We start from the raw sequence: 17,086 nt of genomic DNA on the forward strand, positions 1-17,086 counted from the left end.
TGCTGGCCACACCTGAGAACCAGAAACAACAGAGGGGAACCCATCCCAGTGGACACAAAGGTATGTGTAAGCCTGCGAATACTGGCCACAGGTACCTTTCAAAGGCCAACTGGAGATATAATGGGTATCTCACAGCCATCAGCATCCAGGGTACTACACCAGTTCCTGGATGCCATGTTACCACATGCCAATGAGCAGATATACTTCCCCAGAACTCAGGAGGAGTTGGCCAGCAATATGCACCACTTCCACCGTGTGGCACAATACCCAGAGGTACTGGGTGTGATAGACTGCACGCACATACAAATCAAGTCACCACCCGGTGAGCAGGGTAGGCGCTACATAAACCGCAAGGGATTCCACTCTATCAACTACCAGGTTGTGTGCAATGCCCAGGGCATTATCATGGATGTGTGTGCTGGCAGCCCTGGAAGCTACCATGACTCCCATATCTGGCATGCCTCACAGCTGTATCAGGTATTTGTCAGGGGGGACATCCCACATGGCCATCTCATGTGGGATGCTGGCTATGCACTGGAGCCATGGATGATGACTCCCATCAGAAATGCACACACACCCATGCAAGAACGCCATAATGAGGCGCACGCACAAACCAGAATCATCATAGAGTGTGTGTTCGGGATGCTGAAATCACGGTTCCAGTGCTTGGATACATCTGGTGGAGCCTTGCAGTACTCTCCAGGCACGTGTGCCCACATCGTCATAGTATGTGCCATGCTACATAATATGATCCTGTGGAAGCAGCTGCAGCAGGGACAAAATGGTGAAGGCCCTCATAGCCCACCACAATTGCCAAGGCCATTACAGGCACAGAGGGAGTCAGACCATGAACACACTGTGCCAGCCCCAGTAGGCAGATGGAGGCGTGCCCAATATGCCTACGCCTTGGCAAAGAGGGAACGTATAGCACATACTCTGACAGTGTAGGCCCCTACGGACTGACACCTCTCCACCTGCACACACAGTAAAATGGATGGCACACAAACATGACCACCTGTAAATTGTAATGTATAGGTGGCCCAATGTGTGACTCCTACATAGGCAGCCCTCAAACATTGTAAACACAACAGCCAGTGGAACACGGAATTGCAACACCTGAACAGTACATGAGCCTTACAGAATATGGTGGTGCTGTGTGCCTGTCACGTTCCCCACCAGATATATATATATATATATATATATATATATAGATATATATAGATATAGATATATATATATATATATAGATATATATATATATATATATATATATATATGTACACATATGCATATATATAATACAGATAGAAAGGGCAATAGAGGGATATATGGTGATATAGATGGATTCAGCAATATCTGCAAATATAATAGATAGTTCAACGACATTCATAACACCTTGGAGGTACAAATAAATAGGATACCGCCAACCATGGAATGTGTAACACGAGGCTGAAAGACCAATAGAACACAGTACCGGAACAGTACATCCGCGAGTAATAGTATGATGATATGAAGGGACAGTTAGTCACCACTGCCGGTGTCGCAGTCCACGTAGGTACTGTGTTCAACTGTGTCTGTGAGTGCCGTAGTCTGTGTAAGTGTGCGTTGAGGGTGCCGTGTGCATCTCTGTATGACTGTAATGTGTGTGTGTGTCCGCAACATGTGTTTGTTAGTGCCAAGTCAGAGGCAGATCAGTACGGTAGGTGTGGGTATAGCTAGCCGTAGGCATAAGGCTACTACCTGTCCCACAGTAGGAGGGACAGCCCCACCCTGGGCAGGTGTGTCCAGACATAAAACAGTACAAATGGCAAATGTCCGAGATGGTAGGACATAAATATGTCCCATATATAATGTAACAGTCGTATGTAATAGTTATGCCTGTATGTAAGAAACGTAAATGTTACATGCAATATGATAAGTAGCCAAAGTCACACAACTATAGGTATGTAGTGAGGATAAAAGTATGTGCTAACCTGTGTACTGACCGTGGCTACGTGTTGGCCTGTAAACACCGCTGTGTGTCCCGAAGGTGTCCAACAATGACCATATGAAAAGGTGGCAACCCATGGCAAACAGGCTCTTTTAACAACACAACCACAATGACTGCAAATATCTGGGACAGAAATACAAGGGATAGCTGTCACTTACACATATCCCTTGATATATCGCCGCAATTATGGAGGTATACAAACAGCAAGCTCACCTGCAGATGATATAGAAACCAATTAACAACGGCCCAATGTACAATCCCGTAACATAAGTCTACTAACTGTTAGCTCTCTAATTAGGGACGGAGCCCACACACATATATACGGATTATGTAGAAATGCAAGGCCCACAAACCTGTATATGCTACGTACACCCACTGACATCCCCCACACTAGAAACTAAAGCAATATAGACTGTAATAGCAGCACAAACATCCAATCAGTCAATTACATCTGCAGAACCATCAACATACCGTGTGAGAGACACAATGAAAGGCGTCATGCAAAATTGCAGGCGTTGTATAATGGAACAAACAGCCATGTTACAGGTTTTGTTTGCAATACTCCGTTATCACACGTTGGGATGACAGGTACACCCACATGTTGAACCAAATACTCTACCTGTCACACACAATCCACGGGGGGCATGAATCCAAACTATACTTGTCTCCATGCATAGCAGTTGCAGTTACACATAACAAAACACAATACAGACCGTCTCCCCAAAGGTAGGGCAAATAGGCAACGCCCAAGTGGAGAATCCAATTATACCCCACTGTTGCCGCGTAATTGGTGAATGGAGTAGCTGCACAGCTGATATGCAAGTAATTAGTCACTCAGGAACACCAATTGGCGGGATGAATCCACATGTTACAGGTATCGACGTATATAAGGATGACTTGCCAGACATTCAAACCATATGCTCATACTGAATACCAGTTGAAACACTGTGAGAGAGATAGAAACGAATCGCCGTAAGGACAACAAGGTATGTAGAACGCCCGATATGTAAGGTTATGTATAGCATGATCTGTATTAATTAGTTTTACTGTATGTATAGCCTGGTTTGCATTAATTAAATGTGTCCGCAATGCATAAAGTGGGGAAAGGTATTTATGCACTGATGTCTTGCTGAGCATACTAACGCTTGTAGAAACTGTGCGTCCAGCAGTGGGACACAAGGTACACAGCACAGACACCACAAGGGATGCTACATGAGGCCGTTAAACAGAACAATTCCATACAACCAGCTGTCAGTGGTAGGGTATGTCCAACAATGACGTGCCATAGTAGGGGATAGCATATGTTGATATACTGTCACAGAACGCATGTGTATGGGCATATAACGTTAATGACATATGTAAGGTGCTCCCGCTGTGCAAGTATGCTTTGCATTATGAGATACTATGTGAAATATGTGTAATGTATAGTATTATAGGTAGATATGACAGATATTCTACACAGCATAACAGGCATATCATGCATACCACAGGTATCGTCTATTGGTATGTACAATAACAGGATACATATGGCCTGTAGGTATGGGACATAGTAATAGCATGATAGCTAATCTAAATGGAAGGGCTACCAAGTAACCATGCACAAAGGACATGTAATAGCTTCACAGGTGCATAGTGGGGTACTATGCAGTCTGGCAAGTCCATGTGTAAGCACAACTACAGTGTTCACACTAGTGGCACCTCTCTAGGGTAGTGTCCTGTGAACAGCAGAGCCAGGTGTCACCTGCATCTCTGCACAGTACAGCCACTGCAGTGATCCCAGGCCTACATGTGTCCTCCAACCACCAAGGGAGGTATCACATGAACAGTGCTACTGAGTGTCCCTGCGTGATGTACATAGGACCAAAGCATGGTGAGTGTCCGGTTTGGGAATGTAACCCACAAGCACATCCCACTCATTGTGGTATGTGTGCACATATCCATGAGCATGTTGCTCACAGTGGCCTCTGCTTATGTCGTGTATGAGGAGTATATCCATTAATAATGTTGTGGACATGGGCCCTGTCTGATCAGCAGAGGTCACCCCTGAGTATGTAGTATGCAAATGTGTACACATGTGGTGTCTGTAGTGCAGCTGCATATTTAAATGATCGTAGCTCAGTAAACGTCATGGCGTGTTAATGTTGTGGCATGTAAAGCTGTAGCTGTTGTGTAAGGTACACCCTAAATGGGGTGGTGTACCCTTGAATGTGTGTAGATGTCTTGAGTTCAGAGGTACAATGGGTGCCTATGTACCAGCTACTCACCCAGTACAGATAGGTGTGGCCACATAGAAGGATATCCACGCCACAGTGGCAATACGGTAATCACAGGAGTGGGTGCGACATATGTGTGTACTGCAAACATGTACAATGTGATATGTATGTAGGGAATTACCATCCATGTGATAGACAGTGGGTGAATGGTGTAATGCAAAGGTGATGTGCATGTACCTTGTGTCATGCAGCTTGATGCCATGATAGTCATATTATGTATCTGTCACAGCGACACCCATATGGTTGGAGTCAGTATCAGCTGGTGGAGCAATCATGGTGCTTGGTATGCAGGGGTTTGAAAGCTAGGCAGGGAAAGTCCCATGTGCTAGCCTGTCCTCAGGGAAGCATATACTGAACATGAGGGGCCCTATGACTGAGGACCGTGGTATGCCAAATATACCTGACATGTAGTAGGTACTATGGTATGCTGGCCTCACTGTGTGTCCTGTCCATGAGCCACATAGCATAACATTCTGAGACACAGGGTACGATGTGCAGGTGGATGTGTATGTTGTCAATACCAGAATGGGGAATGGTGCTGAAAGGCAATGAGAGGACAATGTAGGATGTGTGGACTCCCATACCATCAGCAACTGCCCTGGTAACTGTATGAAAGGAGTCCACCATGTGTAGGGGCCATGCTCTGGCCCTAACAAGCCCAACCCGAGTGGCAGCAAAGGACGGGGGCCCAACAATGTCTCTGTGAATGACGTCCTTGATGATGTGCCCCATAGCCATGCTGAACAGTCCAGTCAGGTGTGTAGGGCTATAGTCCCACTCGTGCAATGTGGTGCCACCTGTGTGTAGTGTGATAAATGCTGCTGTGTGCCATTCAGGGGCTGCAATGTCTGAAACAAGGCTATTATTGAATATGGTGGCCTAGTGGGGAGACATGTAATTCAGAGGTTGGTGGACATCACAGCCTGGGACGTTGGAAGGTGACATGGGGCCAGTGTACCAGGACATATAGAGTGTAGGTCAGTACTGTGTAGGTGTGACCACATGGACACCACAATGTTCATGTATGGATTGCAGCCCTGTAGTGAGTGAGAGGGTGTAATGTCAGCATTGAATCCATCCTCCAGCATGTTGGCAACAACACCTGGGTCTGCAATGTTCCTGAGTGACTGTTGTATGTGACAGCAGATGTGGGTGTTGCCATCGACTACTGATGTACCACCATAATGCCTGGTGGTACACCGCAGAATGTGTGGCAGTCATGTTTATGTAGCTAGTCTTGGAGTATGTGATGAGGGACCCTGTGGCCCCACCATGGCTGACCAGTGAGCCACCCCACACATGGGAATGTACACCACTGTGCAACAGCCTACACCTGTTGTTGTACATCATATGTCCATGGAACATGACCACCAGAGTGGCGTCTGTTATCTGGTGTGTACCATCATGGCTCTGTGTGGAATAGCATGATCCATGCAGTTGTGTACATGCTAATGAAGTGCACTGGGGTATGTGTCAGCATTTGTATGTGCATTGTCCATCTACACGGGTGTCATGATGTTAACAACCGCTGTCAGCAGATGTCTGTAGTAGGTGTTGTAGTACTCATGTACTGTGTATGCTGTGATGGGTGTGTTGCCGGGATGTGGCTAACAAGGTCAATTATCATATGTTCGGAATCCACCAATGAGGGGATAACCCCAGGTGTGTAACACCAGCCACATGGTGGTAGTGTTCATGCCAAGGGTAATGTAGGTCTTGGAGGTGGTGTGTATGGGTTGACCCAGCAGAGCGGAGGGTATGACTCATGGATGTGTCGGTACATGAGTGGCTATCCCAGTGAAGTGTGGGGTAGTGTCAGTCACACATCAGTAGTAGCTGTCTGAGGCCCACTGTCCACTATACCAACATAGAAGGTATGTTACCCGTGGGGTATGATGTTGACTCTGTTGCTTGTTACAATGTGTATAGCGGTCCCGGACACAGTTAGTTGCACGTGGAGCACCTCTGATGCATTGTGCTAAGTAACTTGCCAGGATGTGTGCAAAACATAGTGGGATATGGAAACCCCTCAGCTGTGGGTGTGCCGGTCCAGGTATGTGCCTGAAAGGTATGGTCTGTCTATAACCTGTCATTGCAGGTGTGCTCTGCAGAGCCTAGAGGCAGGTCCCAGTCACTGCAGAGATGTTTGAGTGGTGCATTATAAGGTGTGCCTTGCCTGCATGTGTCACAGAGGAAGATGCAAGCATTGTGTCACATGACCCCATGTCGTGCCTGCCAGTTACCGCCCTGCTGGTGACAGTTATTGGAAACTGTGCAAGACAGGCAGTATAGAAGCAGCAAGTGCCTTACATGTGAGCTGTACTCCCAGGGCTGACAGGTGCAAGTCATCTGTGCCACAGCATTGTGTTTGACCAGGTCAGTCATAGCGGACAGATACCAGATACCTGTGGAATGACAATAGGAGCATAGACAACTGTTGAAGTGACACAGTCAGTCATTGTACAGTGGTATTGTGTCCGGATGAATGCAAAATGCTCCCCAGGGCTTGGCCCACACCCTCAGGGCTATAAGACTGGTGAGCTATTGCATGTCCCAGCACACGTAGTCTGTGAAGTGGCATCACAGGGCAGTCACACTAACATGGAGAATGACAGTCATATCGTACCTGGTGAGGTGTGGCATGGGTGCATAGGTTATGTTGCAGAAGCAGTTACCCGACAGCAAGATGTAAGCGACTAACGCCTTGTGTAGCCTGCTGTGTGGAACTGCAGTGTGACTCCTACAGAGTCATCTATGACTGGTGTGTTGTGAATGTTATAACTCACTATTGGCTGTATGTGATAGGCACCCATGGGTCTGTGGGCTATAAGCTGGTGATGTCTTCCATGATGGGGGCTACCTCTGGTGCCTACAGTGAGTATGGAGATGTACTGCACAAGTTGTCCTCGTATGTGTGGCCGGTGGTGTAGATCATGTGAAACTATGTGATGGGTGGGGTGTGTTGCGAATGTTACACATCCCCAAATGACTGTCAGGTGCAGTCAGGGTTGGTGACAGCATTACCCCCAGCCATAGCTATCAACCTCCTGTCCCCAAACTGAGGAACATTAGCCCTTATACTGTGTGACAAATGGGCAAAACGTTGAACACTTACAACTGGCTTACTAACAGCTTCAACTAGGAAGGGCATATGATGGCTAAAATAGGCTGGTTTTACGTATAAAAAAGATATTCTAATGAATTAATATGATTCCCATCTATTTAGCCATGGCTAGCAGATAAACAATTTACAACAATGAATGTGTGACAGACCCTTCCAATGTGGAACCTTGAGGAACATGCACCTTTTAGAACCCCATATGAGGTAATCCTCGTAATGAGGTACACCTGCGAGCTATGCCCCCAGCACGGATGCAGAAGTGCATCCCCCACAGGCTGTAGTGCCGTATGTTGGGAGGTGAGCATTGAATGTGTACATGAGACAATTGCTCTATTGCCACATGTATGACATATCCCTCATATAGACAGGCAGTAGCACTGGTACGTGACAGTTGGACATGCTTGTATATACAACCATGTCCCACAGGATATGTGCGTTACATGTGTACAACAGCTGTTGTACCATAAGCAAGCTGGGAAGTGTAGGAAAGCCAGTGTACCTGTGGGAAATGGTGTGGAATGGGTGCTATAGTAATCAGTAGCTCATGACATGCTCACAAGTTCTGAACAAGTGCCTAGCATGACCATACAATACAGATAGGGTGTTGGATAATATCAACCCACAAGTGGTAATGACAGTCAATTAGGGTGGCACCGCACTATAACCCTGCTGAGTATGGTGTGCATGTCCATGAACCATTAGCACTGTAGATGTTAGCAGTACAGATGTACAAGACAGCATGGATATTTGATTACAAATATCTTTGCATGTCACAGAAGTGTTCCACCAGTGGCCTGTTGACAGACTCACAACTACAAAAGGTGCAAGAGTGACATGTGCACAGCACACCAGTGCCAGCTACAGTAGAACAGAGTTAATGTGTTGTACCCCACCCTCATTGTAGCCCATACCACACAGACAAATGTTAGGCATCTGTGTATGTAAGGCTGTGAATGGCCATGACCTATAAGTATAGCTGTGTCAGTGTTGTGAACAACATACAGAATGGGCTGTGTGGGTGAGGCTTGTGACATATGTGCACAGTCTGATGGATGATACCAGCAGTGTCACCGCTAGGTGAACATCCCTGTACCCATAAACTACTACCTAGGCTGTGGTCAACATTATGGACACTGTGTAAGGGATGGTGCTGTGCAGTGCACCCCCTGACATGGTGACGTCTCCAGGCCCCTTAGGTAGTCATATGAGGTACCCATTTCATGTCAGGGTGCCATCCATGAGCAGGGAGATCACTGGACAGGCATATACAACACTGTGGTGACCAATATTGGATCACATACCACCTGTAAGGGGTAATGGCTATGCATGGATGTGCAATACCAGCCTTCACAATCCTCACCTCCACTATGCAGCATGCTGTCTACCTTGCAGAAGGACATTTGCTACACCATGATGATGGACATGCTACATGTCCCTATCCTGATCTATAAGACATATGTCATGGATAGCCACCGTCCTAATACTAGGATCACCACAGGCTGGACAGATCCCTGTGCCATATTTGTGACATACTCCTGCCATACCATGCAACCCTTTCCATCAAAGCTGCACATGTCATCCCAGTCATACATGGTGAGATGGCCGCATGGTAGATGTACTATCAACTGACTGGATCAGTAATGTGGCACTGATGCACCTTGCGGTGGCACAATGGCTGTCTTGTACAGCTTGAAAACCGTGCCCGCACATGCTATGGTTGATAACCATCCCTGCGAATGTTGTCTGACTAGCCATTGTCCCATGTCTATCACATGTGCAATACAGGCGATCCGTGGCAGGATGGTGAACAGCTGTACAGTGCTGTGTAGATGTATATGGCAAAACACATGCATGTACAGGTGTCCATGCGTATGTGTGCATTGTCACTGCTCAAGTCCATTACGGCTGTGTCTGTGTTGATATGTGACATATACACAACATCCAGGTCAACAGTAGTACCGTGGACACATCCAGGCATGTGCAGATAGGTAAGAACACAAGTGCAGGCAAATAGACATGCCCACAGCAAGACAGCATTTACATGGAGTATGAACACTGTAATGAGGTGACACACATATATGGTGATGATATCCAATGCATAATGGGTGTGACATGTGTGGCACAAACACGTCAGTCATGTCAGTGTCATGATGCTTTGCAAAGATAACTGTGCAGATGTAGTAGATGTCATAGAAATGTATGTGCAGCAGTATCTCTGTACATCTCTGAAACTGTGACCTGTCACCATCATTATGTCTTACAGATAATGCCCCGTACACGCCTCCCAGCATACACCCGCCAGGAGAATGATGTCCTCATCCCACATCTCCATGACAACTATGACTTGTTGTTCAGCCATGTGCCACAGCATGCCCAGCAGCGGGATGACCTGTGGCAGGATCTACGCAGGAGGGTGAATGATGTGGGTGGCCATAACCGCACCTACCAGCAGCTGCGCAGACACTGCACGGACTTGATACGACATGCAAAACAGTGTGCCACTGCAATCGCCAGGGAACAAGGTGGAACAGGTGGTGGGCCACCAACCCAGCACCCACTCACACACACCGAGGAGCTACTGGCCAGTCTGGGGACACCCAGGGAACAGCATCCACAAACACTAGCTGCCATTGTGGAGGTGGATGTCTCCCAACCAATGAGCCTGGAGTTGCCTGGTAGGTCAGTACTGCACATATGGCTATTATATCCCATGTAGTTGAATGTGTCACTGTACATTATGTGAAGTAACAACATATGCAAGGTATGTGGACACACATGCTGCATACTACAGTATGCTATGTTGTGTATGCACACATGTGCATACTATATGCTATTACACAGGTGAATGTGTTCACATGCACAGTGCAACCTGTGGCTGTCATACAGTCATGGATAATGTTCATACTGGTGTGTCACCCCTATACAGGTACCTCTGGCGTGCCTCACAGACATGAGTCCATTGCAGGTGAGACTGTCATCAGTATCAGGCATGTTACAGTGTAGATCTATTTGCCATGTGGCCAGTTAACACTTGCACACCTGATGTTTGTTCCAGTCACGATATGCAGGTCGCACCACCCATCATTCACACAGGCCACCCATGTGCAATATATACACATGTAATGATACACTGACTTGAAACCACAGTACTTGTCATTGCGACATGTGTGGTCAGCTGTGCATACAACGGTGGAGGTGTTCTACACTGGAGGCATATGTAGTATGCATTGGAACAACATGTGTGGTACGCACACAGTACCACACAGTGAGCTGTGTAATGGGCATCCCACAGGTGTCACCATTGTGTCATATGCCCCTGCATTGGGTGCACACATTGTGATGTGCCACCTGACATGTCCCAGACATGTAGTGTTCTGTCTGCAATATTGTCACACTATCGCATGACCTATACCCCACATACCAAACATACAACCCGTTGTCTGCATAACCCTGTGGATTGTGACATATCTGACATCTATGGGTGTATGTCATATGGGACAACACAGACATGTGAGATAAATGCCCATCACACAATATTGGCTAACACATGTGCACACATGGCCATGGGGGATGGCCAGAGACATGTAGCCACACAGTACTTGGGATGTGTATACACCCTGTTGCACATTGTCCACACATGGTCCAATTATAGCCTTAGTTGACCGATTATACAGTTGATGTGGTACACTGGACAACCTAAAAGCCTGTGCAGAGCTACTGGAGGTGTCACTGAAGTCTACCATATACGATCTGTTGAACATCATGACTGTGTTGCAGTTAAGGCTATGCAATGTGTACATATTATGCATTCTACAGCAACATAGATGCCTCATGATGCCATGCAATGGCACAGTGTCTGTACTTCACACTGTATAGCAATGTAGATGGCTCACACTACCCTCCCATGCTCATGCACATTTGCTAAACATGCATTCTATCTGTAGGACATACACACAACACTGCAATGTGACGCCCATTATGATGCTGTACATGTGTCAGGACACCATTGTGTCAGACATATATGCATGTTAATGCACATGTCAGCAGATTACATGTCAAGGTCACGTCAGCCATGTGTACTGTTATCCTTGTCTGGGCCACATGGTGTATCACGGAGATGCATGCATACTACCATGATTGTGTGAACTGCATGGCTACTGATATGACACCTGCTTGCTGTAGTGTGCACCCCAGGGAGGTATGCTTACTAACACTATTAATGTCTGAGCTGCATGCCCTCTGCTGTATCGCAGGCATGCTGCATGCCATCTGGCAAATCACATGTATGGTGTGTGTGTGTGTGTGTGTGTGTGTGTGTGTGTGTGTGTGTGTGTGTGTGTGTATGTGTGTCTGTGTTTGTGTGTGTGTGTGTCTATGTTTGTGTGTGTGTGTGTGTGTGTGTCTGTGTTTGTGTGTATGCGTGTCTGTGTTTGTGTGTGTGTGTGTGTGTGTGTGTGTGTGTCTGTGTTTGTGTGTGTGTGTGTGTGTGTCTGTGTCTATTGTACTTTACAGTATTTCTTTGCATTCACAGGTGATGTAGGTGCGTTACCCTCCTGCGGTCCATCTGATGTTAGTGTCCCCGCAGATACTAGCGGTGATGAACATATGCATGAGGTACAGGCAGGGTTGTCAGGGGCTGAATCTGTGCCAATGGTTACCATCCTAGCTATGTCCCCCTCTTCCCTGCACACAGTTCTGCTGCAACACATACCGCATCACCAGTGGCCATAGAGGAAGGACAGTCAGTGTCTGTTAGCGTGGAACAGGAATGTGTGGTGGCTACAGAAGGTGTGTCTACACACCATGGTGTCAGTGTAATGACTGCAGATGTGCCACACAGGCATGTGGCTGGTGCTGCTCGTAGGAGGACCTCTGGCAGACATGCACCTGCAGGACAGAGCGCAGCAGCTGGTATCACCAGACGCATGTTCCAGACTGTAATGGTGGCACAGGTACGTGCTGAATGGCAGAACAGAGAAGGGCAGAGGCTGCAGAGAGCTGCTATCCATACCCTAAATGACAACATCCAGGCATTGGCAAATGCTCAACAGCAGATTGCTAATGTTCTGGATAGGCGATTAGGTGAAATGGTCGGAATCCTTGACCGAGGCATGGCAATCCGTGAGCGGGAGCTGGCTGTGCTGGAACATCTGGTAGGAGTGAGGCGTAGGCCACGTGGACGTAGGCTGGCAACACCACCTAGTGTAGGTTGACGTGAGCGTGCCACCTCACATGCCTGCTCCGATAGTGCCGTTAGCAGTAGCAGTGCAGCTGGTGCTGCACTGTCAACATCAGGACACAGCAGGCCACGTGGACGTGGCCCTGGATGTTCTCAGTGGGGACACGGTTCCAGCGGACATGTGTCGTCGGACAGTAGCTACTCTGTACCTCCACCTGGTAGTGCCCGTGCAACCCCAGGCAGGCACAGGTCATGTGGCCATGGATGGACACAGTGAGCTGTACAACCTGCTCTGTACAATCTGGGGCTGTCAATTATACTGTGTAGGCCTCACAAATGGCAGAACTGTGTACACACACACGCACACAGCAAACACAACTGTAGGGCTCCACAACATCCACATGCATTCTGCACAGACATGTCCAGTCAACTCACCGGACCTTACACACACACATGATGTTATCCATTGGTGCAGCCTATGCCCCTGGCAAACATATCACCCTGTGCATATGATGAAGCCTGTGCCGCATCCCTGTCATCCACACCATCGGTGCAGGGTTATGCACAAATATTCTGATGCACAGGGTGAACAGCATAGTGAGAGGTGTATGTAATATTACCTGTGTATGCATAGTGAGGGATGTGTATGTTGCAGTGGTTGTGTGTGAATACTGAGAGATGTGTATGTGATATTACCTGTGTATACATAGTGAGGGATGTGTATGTTGCAGTGGTTGTGTGTGAATACTGAGAGATGTGTATGTGACATAGGTTGTGTACTGTCGGCATGCACCAGTCATACCATGTAGTGCAGGTGCAGCATGCATTGTGATGTGTTCACAGTATGTGTCTCGGTTACATCTGTAGCACCATGTTGGTTGTGATACCCTGTTTCCCTCCTATGGTGTACTTGCATGTGCCTACAGGTAGCAGTGTTTGCAGTCCCCCACGTGTAACTGTGGATTGCTCACAGGCACGTCTGGCAATATCAACATGCTACATGTACCCTCATCCTGACTGTGGGAAACACCAACATGACACAGATGTCCGCACATATACTGCACCTGACGCATGTGGTCAGTGCCACAAGCTACACTGGACAGAGACGTGACATACATAGCAGGACACATTACAGGTATGGTGACATGGTGCAGGGGTTGTACACAGCGGTCTGGCCAATGATGTTGTGAGGTGACACTTGGTAGCTGGAGGCCACACTGTGCAGCAGTAGGACCCTGTAACAGTATGGGAACATGGCCACATTCACCGGGTGTACACCACTATAATGCACACCCCATAGTGTGCAGGTGGGGACCCTTGCCTATGTGGTCATCACCCTCACAGTACTATGCACCCACACAACATGTCACAGAGAAGGAACACGCACAGGTAGCCAGTACAGCTGGGACCTATGGCATCAACAGGGTAGTGCAATGCATCACCATTATGGGTTAGTCACCATGTGGGGTTAGTGATCATTTCTCACCGTATATTAGCATACACCCTCACACCAATCACCACACATACATACAGACACACACACACTGTGGTGACCACACATGTGTATACGGACAGCCTACGTGTGTGATGCACCACACCGGCTGACGTCATGCTTCCCACACTGACGTATGTACAGATCTCTACAACAGTGTACAAGGATGTGTAACAACTGGGACATATTCCCTGCGATATGTGGCATCTCTGGTCACACATTCAGACACACATGGCAGTACTGGGAATTATACACCTGCCATATGAAGACACGTTTGATAGACATGCAGCAGTATTGATTGCATTATGTGTACCAACGCTATATCTGGCAAATGTGCTGCTATATGCACACGGGAGGTTGTAGGTGTTACTGGTGCCATGTGACATATAGTTGGTAACACCTGACCGCTGTGTATGCATTATGTCAGCACCGTCACGTAACAGCGACATAGCGTACTGTTTGCACATGGCATGATAGGATGGTGTGTGACACAACTGTGAGCCACCCCCTGCACATATACATCTACACAGGTGGTACACCACGTTATGTACACACATCCCTCCATATGTGCTGTTTGTATGTCACTGTATACAGGTGTCAATGATGGGTCTGCATTGCGACTGCATGTCATAGGTTGGTGCAACTATGGTATGGACATCGGCCACTGCACATGCATGGTTGCTGCATGCACAGTACAGATGTCACATGTGTCTCCTGTTGCCATGTTTGTATGCATTGCTATTGTTGGACATGTGTGTTGACATACATAACACATGGACTGTGGTATGATATCACGGGTGTCACAGGCGACCAGTACAGGGGTATGTGTCCCGGTCAACATTGCTACCCCCTGTAGTGTGGGCATTCAACAGACATGGGCCCACCTTCCATTCGCGTGTGTAGCATTGATTAGGCCACTGTTATGCATGAGGTACATCACAGGCTATGTATGTATGTGTTGTGTGTGCAGTCCATGCACACATCCACACAATCACATGTATGACATATCCAGATGTGTGTTCATTGGTGTACAGCAACAGTCAGGTGTCAAAGCTGTGTAAGGGCCGTGGTATGTCTTGAGCTGACCTGTGCATGTATACTGGTATCTACATGTGTACTCTGCACAGCTGGTGTACACCTCTGTACAGCCCAGTGGTCATGTGTCAAATGGTGATGTGGTACTGTAAGGCTGTGTAGTGCTGCACCGATGACATGGTGCTGACTTGACAGCTACAGTGTACACTGCAGTGTATAGGTTCATAGGTTCATAGGTTCATACTAGGCTATCTGCCCAAGGGCATTTATAAGCCTAGCCCAGAGTTTTGTGGCTTTCGCCACCCCTTTAGTTTGGAGGATACTATGCCCATTATTTTGCTGTGCCTCTGTCAAGCAGTGACACTGAGATAATCCCTGGGGTATATCTGTGATCTCCCATCCATTGGTCAAGATTTCTCTTGTACAAAGCCAGCGAGGTGCTCTGCCTCACATGTACCGGGATTTTGTTCCACAGCATAGGGAGTCTCTGGGTGATGAATCTGTCCCTCCAGCATGTCCTATTAATAACCGTGTCAAGGTTTAAGTCTCCCGCCCTTGTAGTTCTGAGGGATCTAGATTTTTTGAGGTGAAGCATGTTCATCAATTCTGGGTTGGACATGGCCTTGTATGTCAGACACAGGTCACCTCTGAGCAAGCGGTAAGCGACTGAATAGAGCTGGAGTTCCTTCAGTCGGGCAGCATAGGACATATTTTTGAGACCCTTTATCCTTTTGGTGAGGAACTTTTGGGGCCTTTCCAGTTGCTGCAGGTGTCGTGTCAGATACATTCCGAATGGGGCATTGTATTCAATCATTGGTCTGATGAGTGATGAGTACAGGGGGACGATGACTTCCCTTGATCTAGATGTGAATCCCTTCATGATCAGGTGGGCAATGTAGAAGGTCTTCCTAACTACTTTGGCAATGTGAGTGTCAAACGAAAGGTTACTGTCAACCTAGGTCCCCAGATCCCTGATAACCTCTTCTGTGCTTAGTGGGTTGCCGCCTATATGGTAGCTAGGGGTAACCTTGTTCTTCCCGAAGGGTATGACTATGCATTTTTTGGCGTTTAACTTTAGGCCATGGCTCTGGCACCAGTTATCCATTTCTATAAGACCCTTCTGAAGGATATCTGTGTCAGATGTGTTCTCAACTATGGCGCCCAGTTTGCAGTCGTCTGCAAATTTTGTCAGCCATAATCCTCCTGTGTTTGCTTGTACTTCTGAAAAGTAGATGCTGAACAGGAGTGGGCCCAGGACTGAGCCCTGTGGGATACCACTTGTGACAGGCTTTGAGTCTGACATGGCGCCAGCAACTCTGACCCTGTGGGTTCTGTCACTTAACCAGTTTGCAACCCATCTTGTGACGTATGGGTTTACATTTAAGCTGATGAGTTTTTCAATGATACCTGAGTGGGGTATTGTGTTGAAAGCCTTTGCCAGGTCAAGGTAGGCTGTGTGGACTGCCTTTCCCTCATCAATGGCCTTGGTGACTGTTTCAAAAAAGTCAACCAAGTTTAAAGACATGATCTGCCTTTGACAAAGCCAAACTGGGTCGGATCCAAAGTCTGCAAGTCCCCTATGTCTTTATTTATGAGTTCCATTATGATCCTCTCCATAGCTTTGCAGATCAGGCTTGTCAAGCTGATGGGATGGTAATTTCCAGGGTCGGTGGAGGCACCGCTTTTGTGAAGTGGGACCACAGTTGCCATATGCCACTCCTTAGGCACGTATCCTGAGGTGAGGCTAAGATTAAACAGCTGCCCTAACTGCGGGTTTAATTCCTCATTGAGTTCATGGAGCACACAACCGGGGACACCATCTGGTCCCATGGATGCTGTGTTTTTTGCCTTGGAGAGAGCAGTTCTCACCTGGGCGTCAGAGATGTTTGGGGGGCTACAATCCTCTGGTATAGATATCTCACCTTTTGGGGGAAGTTTGCACTGAACCTGTCAGCCAGTATGTTGGCAATGTCTGTAGGTTCAGTAATTTTTACAT

Source organism: Protopterus annectens, chromosome 11.part0 (assembly GCF_019279795.1).
Source record: "Protopterus annectens isolate FY-2018-M chromosome 11.part0, PAN1.0, whole genome shotgun sequence".
Taxonomy (NCBI): domain Eukaryota; kingdom Metazoa; phylum Chordata; order Ceratodontiformes; family Protopteridae; genus Protopterus; species Protopterus annectens.